The 14,075-nt window shown below is 43.7% G+C and overlaps 1 protein-coding gene across 1 annotated transcript in view; it reads right to left on the minus strand.

The window, feature by feature from the left end:
* Positions 1-14,075, minus strand: part of plxna2 (plexin A2) — a 342,953-nt gene that overhangs the window by 280,958 nt on the left and 47,920 nt on the right. The gene's annotated exons all lie outside the window — the stretch shown is intronic.

Raw genomic sequence — 14,075 nt, forward strand, 5'->3', positions numbered from 1 at the left:
TTCACTCTGTGGTACAACTCCTCCCAAAACCTGACTTTGGTCCATCCAAACAAAAGGGCAGATTTCTACTGGTCTAATGTCTATTGCTCGTGTTTCTTGGCCCAAGCAAGATTCCTTCACTCTGTGGTACAACTCATCCCAAAACATCTCAATTGATTTGAGGTCAGATGATTGTGAAGGCCAGGTCATCTGATGCAGCACTCCATCACTCTCCTTCTCGGTCAAAAATATCTTACACAGCCTAGAGTGTGTTTTGGGTCATCATCCTATTGAAAAACAAATGACAGTCCCACTAAGCGCAAACCAGATGGGATGGCATAGAATTCTAAACAAATCAGTGTCACCAGCAAAGCACCCCTTCATCACGCCTCTTCCATGCTTCACGGTGGGAACCACACATGCGGAGATCATCCATTCACTTACTCTTTTTCTCACAAAAATCTCAAATTTGGACTTATCAGACAAAAGGGCAGATTTCTACTGGTCTAATGTCCATTGCTCGTGTTTCTTGGCCCAAGCAAGTCTCTTCTTCTTATTGATGTTCTTTAGCAGTGGTTTCTTTGCAGCAATTCGACAATGAAGGCCTGATTCACGCCGTCTCCTCTGAACAGTTGATGTTGAGATGTGTCTGTTACTTGAACTCTGAAGTATTTATTCGGGCTGCAGTTAATTGACGATTTCTGAGGCTGGTAACTCTAATGAACTAATCCTCTGCAGAAGAGGTAACTCTGGGTCTTCCTTCCTGTGGCGGTCCTCATGAGTTATTGACATTTTCCGGATTGACTGACCTTCATGTCTTAAAGTAATGATTGACTGTCGTTTCTCTTTGTTTATTTGAGCTGTTCTTGCCATAATATGGACTCGGTCTTTTACCAAATAGAGCAAACTTATGTATACCACCTCTACATTGTCACAACTAAAATGCATTACAAAAGGAAAGAAATTCCACAAATTAACTTTTAACATGGCACACCTGTTCATTTTAATGCATTCCAGGTGACTTCCTCATGAAGTTGGTTGAGAGAATGCCAAGAGAGTGCAAAGCTGTCATCAAGGGAGAGGGTGGCTATTTGAAGAATCTCAAATATAAAATATATTTTGGTTTGTTTAACACTTTTCTGGTTACTTAATGATTTCATATGTATTATTTCATAGTTTTGATGTTTTCACTATTATTAAAACCCCTTGAATGAGTAGGTGTGTCCAAACTTTTGACTGGTACTGTATAACAGCCTATGCAGAATCACGACGGTGCAGTCAAAATATTTCCAACGGTCCTTAGTTAGGAATTTAATTCCACATCACATCGGGGGGGGGGGGGGGGGGCTAGGCTGTGGTGAAGATCCAGGTTAGGCCAGAGTGTGAGTGGCGGTGACAGTGGAGGAGGGACTGTGGCCTCAAAGTGCCATATAGAGTAAAGGAGATGTCCAGGAGAGGGCTGGGACAGGGAGGAGCATCATTCAGAGGTATCAGGGCAGACAGACAGACAGGCAGGGCACATTGATCACTGACACACAGCCACAGTGTGTGTGTTTTACAGATCAGGGCCGGGGACAGCCACACTGATCACTGACACACAGCCCCTACAGCCCCAGGACCCAGGAGCCATGGTTGTCAACCCGTCCTCCCTCACTACACTACACCAAGCTACACTACACCACACTACACTACACTACACTACACCACAACACACCACACCATACTACACTACGCTACACCACACTAAACCACGCTACACCACACCACAATACACTACACCACAGCAAGCTACACTACACCATGCTACACCACACCACACTACACCACGCTACACCATACTACACCACACTACACCACGCTACACCACACCACACCACGCTCCACCACACTACACCACAATACACCATACCAAGCTACACTACACCACACTACACCACACCACGCTACACTACCCTACACCAGGCTACACCACACCACACTACACCATGCTACACCACATCACACTACACCACATACTACACCAGACTACACTACACCACGCTACACTACACCACACCATGCTACACTACACTACACCACACTACACTACACTCCACTACACCACACTACACCACACTACACACCACACTACACCACACCATGCTACACTACACCACACTACACTCCACTACACCATGCTACACCACACCACACAACACTACACCACACTACACTACACCATGCTACACCACATCACACTACACCACATACTACACCAGACTAGACTACACCACGCTACACTACACCACACTACACTACACCATGCTACACCACACCACACCACACTACACTACACTACACCACACTACACCACGCTACACCACACCACACTACACTACACTACACTACACCACACTACACTCGTAAAGCCTTTACAACCAGCTCTGCTTTTCATGAGCAGAGCGAAAAGCAATAACGCTGATGGGCATAAACGCCTCAGCCTCGTAGGCGCACCCCCTCAGCCCCCACAGAACCAACACCATTTCCTTTTATTCGCAGCTCCCAAAATAGCATGGATGGAAGGGATGGAGAAATATATAGTAGGCCCACTCCACTGTGGTACAGGAGCTAAGCAGGAAAAAGGCAGCTAAATGCCTGTGATTAGCTGTGCTTATGTCTCTTAATCGGGGAACGTAGAACATGTCTAAAATGATTTGAGCTGGTTTTGGGTAGTGGCCTTATCTGGGGATCTGTGTCTGTCACAGACAGAGAGAAACAGTCTGAATCAGATGAGCGATCTACAGTGGGAGCTATAAAAAGAAGCTTGAGAGACTAGCTTGTGTGTGACTGTGTCAGACACTAACTTATCAATAACTACTCCCGCAGACACCAACGTCATGTACAGACAGACACAGACTTTAAATCTGTTCCAAGGAGTCTCAGTCTGAGAATGGGATTCTGAGCATTTGGTTCTGATTATATGTAAATGGTTTGGATGATGTAAGCTAAGGCTTGGCTGGAAACCTAAATCCCTTTGGATCTCATGTAGTCGTGTTTTCCAGCACCTTACTATGGATATTGGGAGTTTATTGTTATGATCTATATATCAGGGATGGGCAACTTTAATAGGGATGGGGGCCACAAAAATCGGAACTCATCATCATAGAAAACAAAGCATTACATGGGCTTGCTCCTACCTATCTCTCCAATTTGGTCCTGCCTTTACATACCTACATGTACGCTACGGTCACAAGACGCAGGCCTCCTTACTGTTCCTAGAATTTCTAAGCAAACATCTGGAGGCAGGGCTTTCTCCTACAGAGCTCCATTTTTTTGGAATGGTCTGCCTACCCGTGTGAGAGACGCAGACTCGGACTCGACCTTTAAGTCTTTATTGAAGACTCATCTCTTCAGTAGGTCCTATGATTGAGTGTCGTCTGGCCCAGAGGTGTGAAGGTGAACGGAAACTGGAGCAACGGCACTGGAGCAACGAACTGCCCTGGCTGTCTCTGCCTGACCGGTTCCCCTCTCACCTCTGGGATTCTCTGCCTCTAACCCTATTATGGGAGCTGAGTCACTGGCTTACTGGTGCTCTTTCATGCCATCCCTAGGAGGGCTGCGTCACTTGAGTGGGTTGAGTCACTGACGTGATCTTCCTGTCCGGGTTTGGCGCACCTCAACAGGTTCGTGCCGTGGGGGAGATCTTTGTGGGATACACTCGGCCTTGTCTCAGGGTAGTAAGTTGGTGGTTTGAAGATATCCCTCTAGTGGTGTGGGCTGTGCTTTGGCAAAGTGGGTGGGGTTATATCCTGCCTGGTTGGCCCTGTCCGGGGGTATCGTCGGGCGGGTCCACAGTGTCCCCCGACCCCTCCTGTCTCAGCCTCCAGTATTTATGCTGCTATAGTTTATGTGTTGGGGGCTAGGGTCAGTCTGTTACATCTGGAGTATTTCTCCTGTATTATCCTGTGTCCTGTGTGAATGTAAGTATTCTCCCTCTAATTCTCTCTCTCTCCCTCTCCCTCCACTCCCGGAGGACCTAAGCCCTGGGACCATGCCCTAGTCCACCTGGTCGTGCTGCTGGTCCAGTTTCGACTGTTCTGCCTGAGGCTAAGGAACCCTTGACCTGTTCACCGGGCGTGCTACCTTGTCCCGGACCTGTTATTTTTCGACTCTCTCTCTACTGCACCTGCTGTCTCTGACTCTGAATGCTCGGCTATGACATTTAACTGACATCTACTCCTGAGGTACTGACCTGTTGCACCATCTACAACCACTGTGATTATTATTATTATTTGACCATGCTGGTCATCTATGAACGTTTGACCATCTTGGCCATGTACTGCTTTAATCTCAACGTGGACTGGCCACTCCTCAGAGCCTGGTCCCTCTCAAGGTTTCTTCCTAGGTTCCTGCATTTCTAGGGAGGTTTTCCTAGCCACTGTGCTTCTACATCTGCATTGCTTGCTGTTTGGGGTTTTAGGCTGGGTTTCTGTATAGCACTTTGTGACATCTGCTGATGTAAAAAGGGCTTTATAAATCAATTTGATTGATTGATTGATTAAGAACACCTGCTCTTTCCATGACATAGACTGACCAGGTGAAAGATATGATCCCTTATTGATGCCACTTGTTGAATCCACTTCAATCAGTGTAGATGAAGGGGAGCAGACAGGTTAAAGAAGGATGTTTAAGCCTTGAGACAATTGAGACATGGATTGTGTGTGTGTGCCATTGAGGGTTAATGGGCAAGACAAAATAGTTAAGTGTCGTGTCTGACTAGGATTCAATTATATTACATGCTATTTTATCAAATCGATTACCTGACGTTAAATCGATTACGTGATTGAATTAAACCATGCAACAATTAAACCATTAATAACCTGGGGCACCAGGGAAGTATTAATTTATATTGAGCGGTTATCTCCCGAATCCTGAAGATCTTTAACATCAATAGCAGTCAATTATTAATCTTCACCTCGATTGGTCTAATTCTTATTGCCGTAAGTACTTGGTTATCTGCACGTACCCTAGCTAATAAGTTGAATCAGCAATACACAAATTCAATATCTGAGACATAAACTGAACAAGTTCCACAGACATGTGACTAACAGAAATGGAATAATGTGTCCCTGAACAAGGGGGGTTTAAAATCAAAAGTAACAGTCAGTATCTGGTGTGGCCACCAGCTGCATTAAGTACTGCAGTGCACTCCTCCTCATGGACTGCACCAGATTTGCCAGTTCTTGCTGTGAGATGTTACCCCACTCTTCCACCAAGGCACCTGCAAGTTCCCGGACATTTCTGGGGGGAATGGCCCTAGTCCTCACCCTCCGATCCAACAGGTGCCAGACGTGCTCAATGGGATTGAGATACGGGCTCTTCGCTGGCCATGGCAGAACACTGACATTCCTGTCTTGCAGGAAATCAAGCACAGAACGAGCAGTATGGCTGGTGGCATTGTCATGCTGGAGGGTCATGTCAGGATGAGCCTGCAGGAAGGGTACCACATGAGGGAGGAGGATGTCTTCCCTGTAACGCACAGCGTTGAGACTGCAATGACAACAAGCTCAGTCTGATGATGCTGTGACACACCGCCCCAGACCATGACGGACCCTCCACCTCCAAATCGATCCCACTCCAGAGTACAGGCCTCGGTGTAACTCTCACTCCTTCGACGATAAACGCAAATCCGACCATCACCCCTGGTGAGACAAAACCCCGACTCGTCAGTGAAGAGCACTTTTTGCCAGTCCTGTCTGGTCCAGCGACGGTGGGTTTGTGCCCATAGGCGACGTTGTTGCCGGTGATGTCTGGTGAGGACCTGCCTTACAACAGACCTACAAGCCCTCAGTCCAACCTCTCTCAGCCTATTGCGGACAGTCTGAGCACTGATGGAGGGATTGTGCATTCCTGGTGTAACTCAGACAGTTGTTGTTGCCATCCTGTACCTGTCCCGCATGTGTGATGTTCGGATGTACCAATCCTGTGCAGGTGTTGTTACATGTGGTCTGCCACTGCGAGGACGATCAGCTGTCCGTCCTGTCTCCCTGTAGCGATGTCTTAGGCGTCTCACAGTACGGACATTGCAATTTATTGCACTGGCCACATCTGCAGTCATCATGCCTCCTTGCAGCATGCCTAAGACACGTTCACGCAGATGAGCAGGTCCCGTGGCATCTTTATTTTGGTGTTTTTCAGTCAGGAGAAAGGCCTCTTTAGTGTCCTAAGTTTTCAAATCTGTAACCTTAATTGCCTACAGTCTGTAAGCTGTTAGTGTCTTAACAACCGTTCCACAGGTACATGCTCATTAATTGTTTATGGTTCATTGAACAAGCATGGGAAACAGTCTAAACCCTTTACAATGAAGATCTGTGAAGTTATTTGGATTTTTATAAAATATCTTTGAAAGATATATTTTTTTTGCTGAGCTAATATATATATATATATATATATATATATATATATACACACAGGTTATATCACACATTGACTAGTAATCATGTCATGAAAAGCCCCTAGTGGGCTAACCCGATATGATGGCTGTTAACACAAAGGAAGGGGGTTGGGTTTGAATGAAAGAGCGGGAAGACTGAGGGACAAAGGGATTGGTTTCGCTATCGGACCTTGAGAAGCTATGCTACCATAAATACAGAATCTTATGCATTCTAATAAACACCTATTCGGAAAAGGAAAATGCAAGATATATATATTACTCTGAGCTGCGCTTCGATAGATGTTTTTTTTTTAATGTTTTTAAATGTTAGGACAGCAGTCCTAACATTTCTGGAACTAAATGTTAATTAGTTAGGTTGTAGTTGAAATTAGCCCTTTTAAACGTATGGACACCAGTCCTCACGTCTTCGGGAACTGAGGTTGACTTCTGTTAACTGGCTTTTGTACTGGGGGAGAGAAGGGCGTGTTTCATAGTTCTCAACCAATGTCTGTTCACTTGGGCGTGCACCTGAGTGAGCATAGTTTCCTTATGAAAACAATTCTCTCATTTAGAAGCTAAAATTACATTTAATCTTTTCACAAATAGTTTCAAATTTAAACATTTAAATTGCGCAACAATTCCATGTGAATCTGAACTAGAATGTGTAGACTTTCCAATATACAATTTATGTCATCCTATCATCAGATATAATGTCCTAGACAACAACTGATCTGACATCATATTCTTTAAGTACCAACGGACACTTTCAACTGGTTGAGAAAGGGAAATATTGTTCCATTCCCCAACCTTTTGATGTTACAATACTCTCTCTATGTTAACAAAGGGCTTTCCAAGAGTCCATTCTGTAGAGTGGAGAGAAAAGGGGGAAAGGTATTTATGGGGGGGTCATAAACCTCACCCAACATGGCAACGTCATGACAGTAGTACTGTAGGTGCCAGGCGCACCGATTTGTGTCAAGAACTGTAAAGCTGCTGGGTTTTTCCACGCTCAACCGTTTCCTGTGTAAATCAAAAATGTTCCACCACCCATATGACAATCAGTCAACTTGACACAACTGTGGGAAGCATTAAATTCAACATGGGCCAGCATCCTTGTAGAATGCTTTCGACATTTTGTAGAATCCATGCCCCAAAACCACTCCTGCATTGGGGTTGTTGTCCTGTTGGTAGGTGAACCTTCACCCCAGTATGAGGTCCAGAGTGCTCTGGAGCAGGTTTTCATCAAGGATCTCTTTGTACTTTGCTCCGTTCATCTTTATCTTGATCCTGACTAGTCGCCCAGTCCCTGCCACTGAAAAACATCCCCACAGCATGATGCTGCCACCACCATAGAGATTAGAGGTCGACCGATTATGATTTTTCAACGCCGATAACGATACCGATTATTGGAGGACAAAAAAGCGAATACCGATTAAAACGGCCAATTTTTTATTTATTTATTTGTAATAATGACAATTACAACAATACTGAATTAACACTTATTTTATAATACATCAATAAAAATAAATTTAGCCTCAAATAAATAATGAAACAATTTGGTTTAAATAATACAAAAACAAAGTGTTGGAGAAGTAAAAGTGCAATATGTGCCATGTAAAAAAGCAAACGTTTGAGTTCCTTGCTCAGAACATGAGAACATATGAAAGTTGGTGGTTCCTTTTAACATGAGACTTCAATATTCCAAGGTAAGAGGTTTTAGGTTGTAGTTAATATAGTATTTATAGGACTATTTCTCTCTATACCATTTGTATTTCATGTACCTTCGACTATTGGATGTTCTTATAGGCACTATAGTATTGCCAGTGTAGCAGTATAGCTTTCGCGTAACAGGCAGGCTCCTTGTGGAGTGCAACGAGAGGCAGGTGGTTAGAGCGTTGGACTAGTTAACTGTAAAGGTTGCAAGATTGGATCCCCCGAGCTGACAAGGTGAAAACCTGTCGTTCTGCCCCTGAACAAGGCAGTTAACCCACCGTTCCGAGGCCGTCATTGAAAATAAGAATGTGTTCTTAACTGACTTGCCAATTTAAATAATGGTATAAAAATAATAATAATAAAATAAATACATTTTCAAAAAAATCGGCGCCCAGAAATACCAATTTCCGATTGTTATGAAAACTTGAAATCGGCCCCAATTAATCGTCCATGCCGATTAATCGGTCTACCTCTAATAGATATGGTGCCAGGTTTCCTCCAGATGTGAAGCTTGGCATTCAGGACAAAGAATTAAATCTTGATTTTCATGGTCTGAGTCCTTTAGGTGCCTTTTGGCAAACTCCAATCGGGCTGTCATGTGCCTTTTACTGAGGAGTGTCTACCATAAAGGCCTGATTGGTGGAGTGCTGCAGAGATGGTTGTCCTTCTGGAAGGTTCTCCCATCTCCACAGAGGAACTCTGGAGCGCTGTCAGAGTGACCATCTGTTTCTTGGTCACCTCCCTGACCAAGGCCCTTCTCCCCCAATTGCTCAGTTTGGCCAAGCAGCCAGCTCTAAGAAGATTTCTGGTGGTTCCAAACTTCCTCCATTTAAGAATGATGGAGGCCACTGTGTTCTTGGGGATCTTCAATTCTGCAGAAATGGTTTGGTACCCTTCCCCAGATCTGTACCTCGACACAATCCTGTCTCGGAGCTCTACGGACAATTCCTTCGGTCACATGGCATGGTTTTTGCTCTGACATGTACTGTCAACTGTGGGACCTTATATAAACTGGTGTGTTCCTTTCCAAATCATGTCCAGTCAATTGGATGTACCACAGGTGGACTCCAATCAAGTTGTGAAACATCACAAGGATGATCAATGGAAACAAGACGCACCTGAGCTCAATTTCAAGTCTCATAGCGAAGAGTCTTATATATACTTATATATAGTAAATCAGGTATTTCTGGTTTTATTTTAAATACATTTACAAATGGGTCCTATTATGCCTGGAGGAAATCAAGCACCTCATACCAATGGTGTCATGTCCTGACCTTAGTTACTTTTTTATGTCTCTGTTTTAGGTTGGTCAGGGCGTGTTTTGTAGTTCTATGTGTTTGGCCTGGTATGGTTCCCAATCAGAGGCAGCTGTCAATCGTTGTCTCTGATTGAGAACCATACTTAGGCAGCCTGTTTTCCCGCTATGGTTTGTGGGTAGTTATTTTCCGTTTCAGTGTTTGCACCATAAGGGACTGTTTCGGTTTTCATTAATTCTCTTGTTCTTTTGTATTTTGTGTTCAGTGTATTAAAAGTAAATATGAAGGCGTACCATGCTGCACTTTGGTCTACTCCTTCTTCCACCAACGACAATCGTTACAAATGGTCAAGCATTGTGGTGGTAGTGTGAGGGTTTGGGGATGCTTTGCTGCCTCAGGACCTGTACGACTTGCCTTAATAGAAGGAACCATGAATTCTACTCTGTATCAGAGAATTCTACAGGAGAATGTCAGGCCATTCATCTGTGAGCTGAAGCTTAAACGCAGCTGGGTCATGCAGCAAGACAATGATCCAAAACACACAAACAAGTCTACATGAAAATGGCTAAAAAGCAACAAATTTGAGAATGGCCTAGTGTAAGTCTTGACCTAATCCCAATTGAGATGTTATTGAGTGTAAGGGGACTAAGGTGTTGAATAACTTTGTTTATTAAATAAATTAAATAATTATGTCATTGTTTTATTTGTTCACTCAGGTTCCCTTTATCTAATATTAGCTTTTGGTTGAAGATCTGATAACATTCAGTATCTGTCACGTTCTGACCTTAAGTTCTTTTTTTATGTCTTTGTGTTAGGTTGGTCAGGGCGTGAGTTGGGGTGGGTATTCTAGGTTCTTTTTTCTAGGTTATATTCCTATATGTTTGGCCAAGTATGGTTCTCAATCAGAGGCAGGTGTCGTTCGTTGTCTCTGATTGAGAATCATACTTAGGTAGCCTGTTTTCCCCATTTTGGTTGTGGGTGTTTAATTTCTGTTTAGTGTCTGTTCACCTGGCAGAACTGTTTCGTTTTCTCTCCGTTGTTATTTTGTGTAGTGTTCAGTTTTTCAATTAAAATATGACGAACACTTACCATGCTGCATTTTGGTCCTCCTCTCCTTCCACCAACGAGAATCGTTACAGTATCAAAAATGTGCAAGAGTAGAGACAATTAGAAAGAGGACTGATACTTTTTTCACAGAACTGCACATTAACAGTATATATTATTATTATCATTTGTATTTTATTTTTGGGAAATTGGTCCGTGGACTGGGCCGCCAGTTGCCCATCGCCCATTTATACCAATAAATATTGCCGATCTGGAGTCACTAGCTAGATTTCACTCTTGGATTAATCTGGTGCTAACAACATTGATTACCATTGCCAGAGTTGTGCTCTATAAATAGAATACCCCCATTGACTGGTGGCATTAATCAATATTTAACAATCCCATAGCAGACCAAATGGACTGGGGGATGGTGGTATATCCACGCCTGAACTTCAGATTTGTTCAGGATTGTCTTCTATTATGGTGATATTTTTAATACAAGATTATGTCTCAAATGCAAACACTGTTGATAGTAAAGTGAAGGTTACATTCACCCCCTATAATTGACATAGTTAAACTTTCTAAAGCAGAATCAGATGTCTGGACACGGATGTGAACAATAAGTGTCTGATTAGCATTTCACACGGTCCCCCTCAACCTCCTGACCTCTGATCCCCATTACTACACTATGGGAAGCTATAGCTAGGTGACAGGGATGTGGACACAGGTTCCGCTCCATCTCAGGAGACAGTCAGGATCAATAGTGGATCCTCCTATTTAGACATGCATAGTCGTGAGTATGGTTGAGTAGCCAATGACCATGGATAGAGAGGAAGAGAGAGTGACACCAGCTGAATATGTGAGCTCCATCAGTGTTATTCCACATATACCGGAAGGCTTGGTATGACTGTCAGCTTCCAGACAGTATAGACCAAGTCTGACCCTCATGTAAATGTTTTTTTTTCAATAGATTTTATCTATATGAGTTTATTTTAACATTGAGGACTAGTGTATTGGGGAAATGTATTTTTATTTCCCCCTTTAGGAAAGCAGCTGTGCACAGAACCTCAGCCCCATTTAGAAAAGACAACCATGCCGCTTGAGGGAGATTGAACGAAAACATAGTCAAGGTTCGCATACCAGAGGAAATATCCAGCTGTTGGGGTGTATTATGACCAAGCTTTCAGAGCTCTTCATCTGTTGACGTCTATCTGCATAATCCATTAAACATCATTACATGCTACATCTCTTTATCTGCTGGGCTAGCCGCTAGACACATTTCCTTGGCTAGCAGAGGACAGAGGAGAGGAGGGTTGAAACTATGGAATGCGGCTCTGAGTTTAAGGAACATTCTAATGAGGGCTGCTGAACTGAAGGAGATAGGAGAGAATGTTGGAGGAGGTCTGGGCAGTGACGATGGTCTCACTGGGGGCTGCAAGAGGATTCTCCTGGGCCCAGTTTTTCAAAAGTTATCTATCCGGGATTTCCCCCACCAGATAGGATTAAATGCATAGAAAGAGAATAAATAGAATGGACAAACCATTGACTTGAATGGGGACTGTTCTATTCGTTCTATTTCTATGCATGTAATCCTACCCGGTAAGTGAAATCCAGATAGATAACTTTTGAAAAACTGGGCCCTGGGGAACAGAGAGGCTATAGTAGATCTTATCTGACTCCCACGGTGAGAGAGTGAAAGCCTTTACACCCGCCTCCCTCTCTCTCTCTCTCTCTCTCTCTCTCCGCCTCCTCTCTCTCTCCCTCCCTCCCTCTCTCCCTCCCTGCCTCCCTCTCTCCCTCCCTGCCTCCCTCCGTCTTTGTGGTGCAAATGAAACCAAACAGTGCAGGCCCCAGATAACGTCTCCCTCCGCTTGACAATCACCTCTGACATTGCACTAATGGGGAATTTAGTGATGTTAATAAAAGCGGTCAATAGAGTGCCCTGGGGGACTAGCACAAAGCCAACCACACACTTCTGATCTCGCCGGGGATATCATTAATATGGCCCAAAAATATAGAATCCTCTGTACACCCCAAACCCATCCCTCTGGCCCACACGTACGCTACATACAGGCATTGACATGCACACAGACACACAGAAGACACACAAAAGACACACACACACTTTCAAAATGAGACACTTGCACTTGAAGGCAATCACTAACAAGCATGCCTAGCCTATAGACTTCACACACATACATGCACATCCTACATGTCGTAGAGACTAAACACTTAGGCCTATAGTCATTAGTGTTCATAATTCCCCCTTTTAATTCATATTAGCAATTAAAGACCAAAGACACAGAGGAGCAGGCAGGACAGACGCCTTGTGGGACTGAATTAAAATAAAGAACCCAAACTGTGGCTGACAAGATGTGGCTGATATGTGGCCTGGTATGGCTTGTGCTCTGGCTACTGGTACACTAAATGAGCTCGCCTTCTCTCTTTCTTTCTCTCTCTCTCTCCCGTCTGCTCTCTTTCTCCCCATCTCTTCCCCCTTCTCCCTCGCCATCTTCGAAGGCAAAGAGTGTTTCTTTGGATTGCATTGGAGTAGAATAGAATCACTTTGGTGCTCGCCAAGGAAAATAAATCCCCTCCTTAATTTGTGAATATTTCTCAGTCATTCAGATAGTCTTTAATGTGCCTGTTCTGCTCCCCGGAGCTGCAAAACAATTAGGCCTAATTACATGTAGTGTGAGAATGATTTGATAAAGGGAAATGTTGTATCCCTGCAAAGTAGAGCCGTCAAAGGCAGTTATCTTGATTGCTGTGTTTGTTATTATTATGAGTGTGTGCATCCACCGTAGTTCCTCCCAGACTCGGACTCAACCTTGTCGTTTCCAAGGTCGTTGGTGAGCTGGGGTTGCTGCCCTGTTGTTTAATGCCTAGAGGAAACATTAGAGTGGTAGCCTAAAGTCCAGATTTGTTTTGTGCTAGTATTCCACTCCTTGTACTCTGTGTAATATGCCAGTAATGGAGTGGCAAGAAGTGGAACGTTAGCACAAACAGACTGGTACACATGATATTAGAGCTGAGTTGAGCTGAGGAATGGCTCTGTAAGCTATTACCAGCGGTAACCTCAGTAGACTACAGTCAGTGTAAAATGTAAATGAATTATTCTGTTGGCTTTCTACATTGAACTGAGGCTGATGAGAACTCCCAGTGGAAGGGAGCTGTCTGCTTCTTGGTAAGTGAACGTTGAGGTGTGAATGGGAACAGAGGCTGAATAATGATGGCTGGTTTGGTTTCACTGTATCAATGCCTACAATAACCTTGGATTTGCACTGTGTAAGATGAGTCTAGCACTATTGTACATTGTTCTCTGTAGAAATGATAACAGACCACGTGACTCTACTGAGCCAAAATGGTCATTGGGTATGATTACGGAGAGAGACCTATTTACAGTATGTTTGAACTATTCACTATTTACAGTATGTGTGTTTGAACTATGCACTATTTAGAGTATGTGATTGAACTATGCACTATTTACAGTATGTTTGAACTATTCACTATTTACAGTATGTATTTGAACTATTCATTCTTTACAGTATGAGTTTGAACTTTGAACTATTTACAGTATGTGTTTGAACTTTGAACTATTTACAGTGTGTTTGAACTATGCACTATTTACAGTATGTGTTTGAAATATGCACCATTTACAGTATGTGTTT

This window comes from Oncorhynchus mykiss, chromosome 16, assembly GCF_013265735.2.
Source record: "Oncorhynchus mykiss isolate Arlee chromosome 16, USDA_OmykA_1.1, whole genome shotgun sequence".
Classification (NCBI taxonomy): Eukaryota; Metazoa; Chordata; class Actinopteri; order Salmoniformes; family Salmonidae; genus Oncorhynchus; species Oncorhynchus mykiss.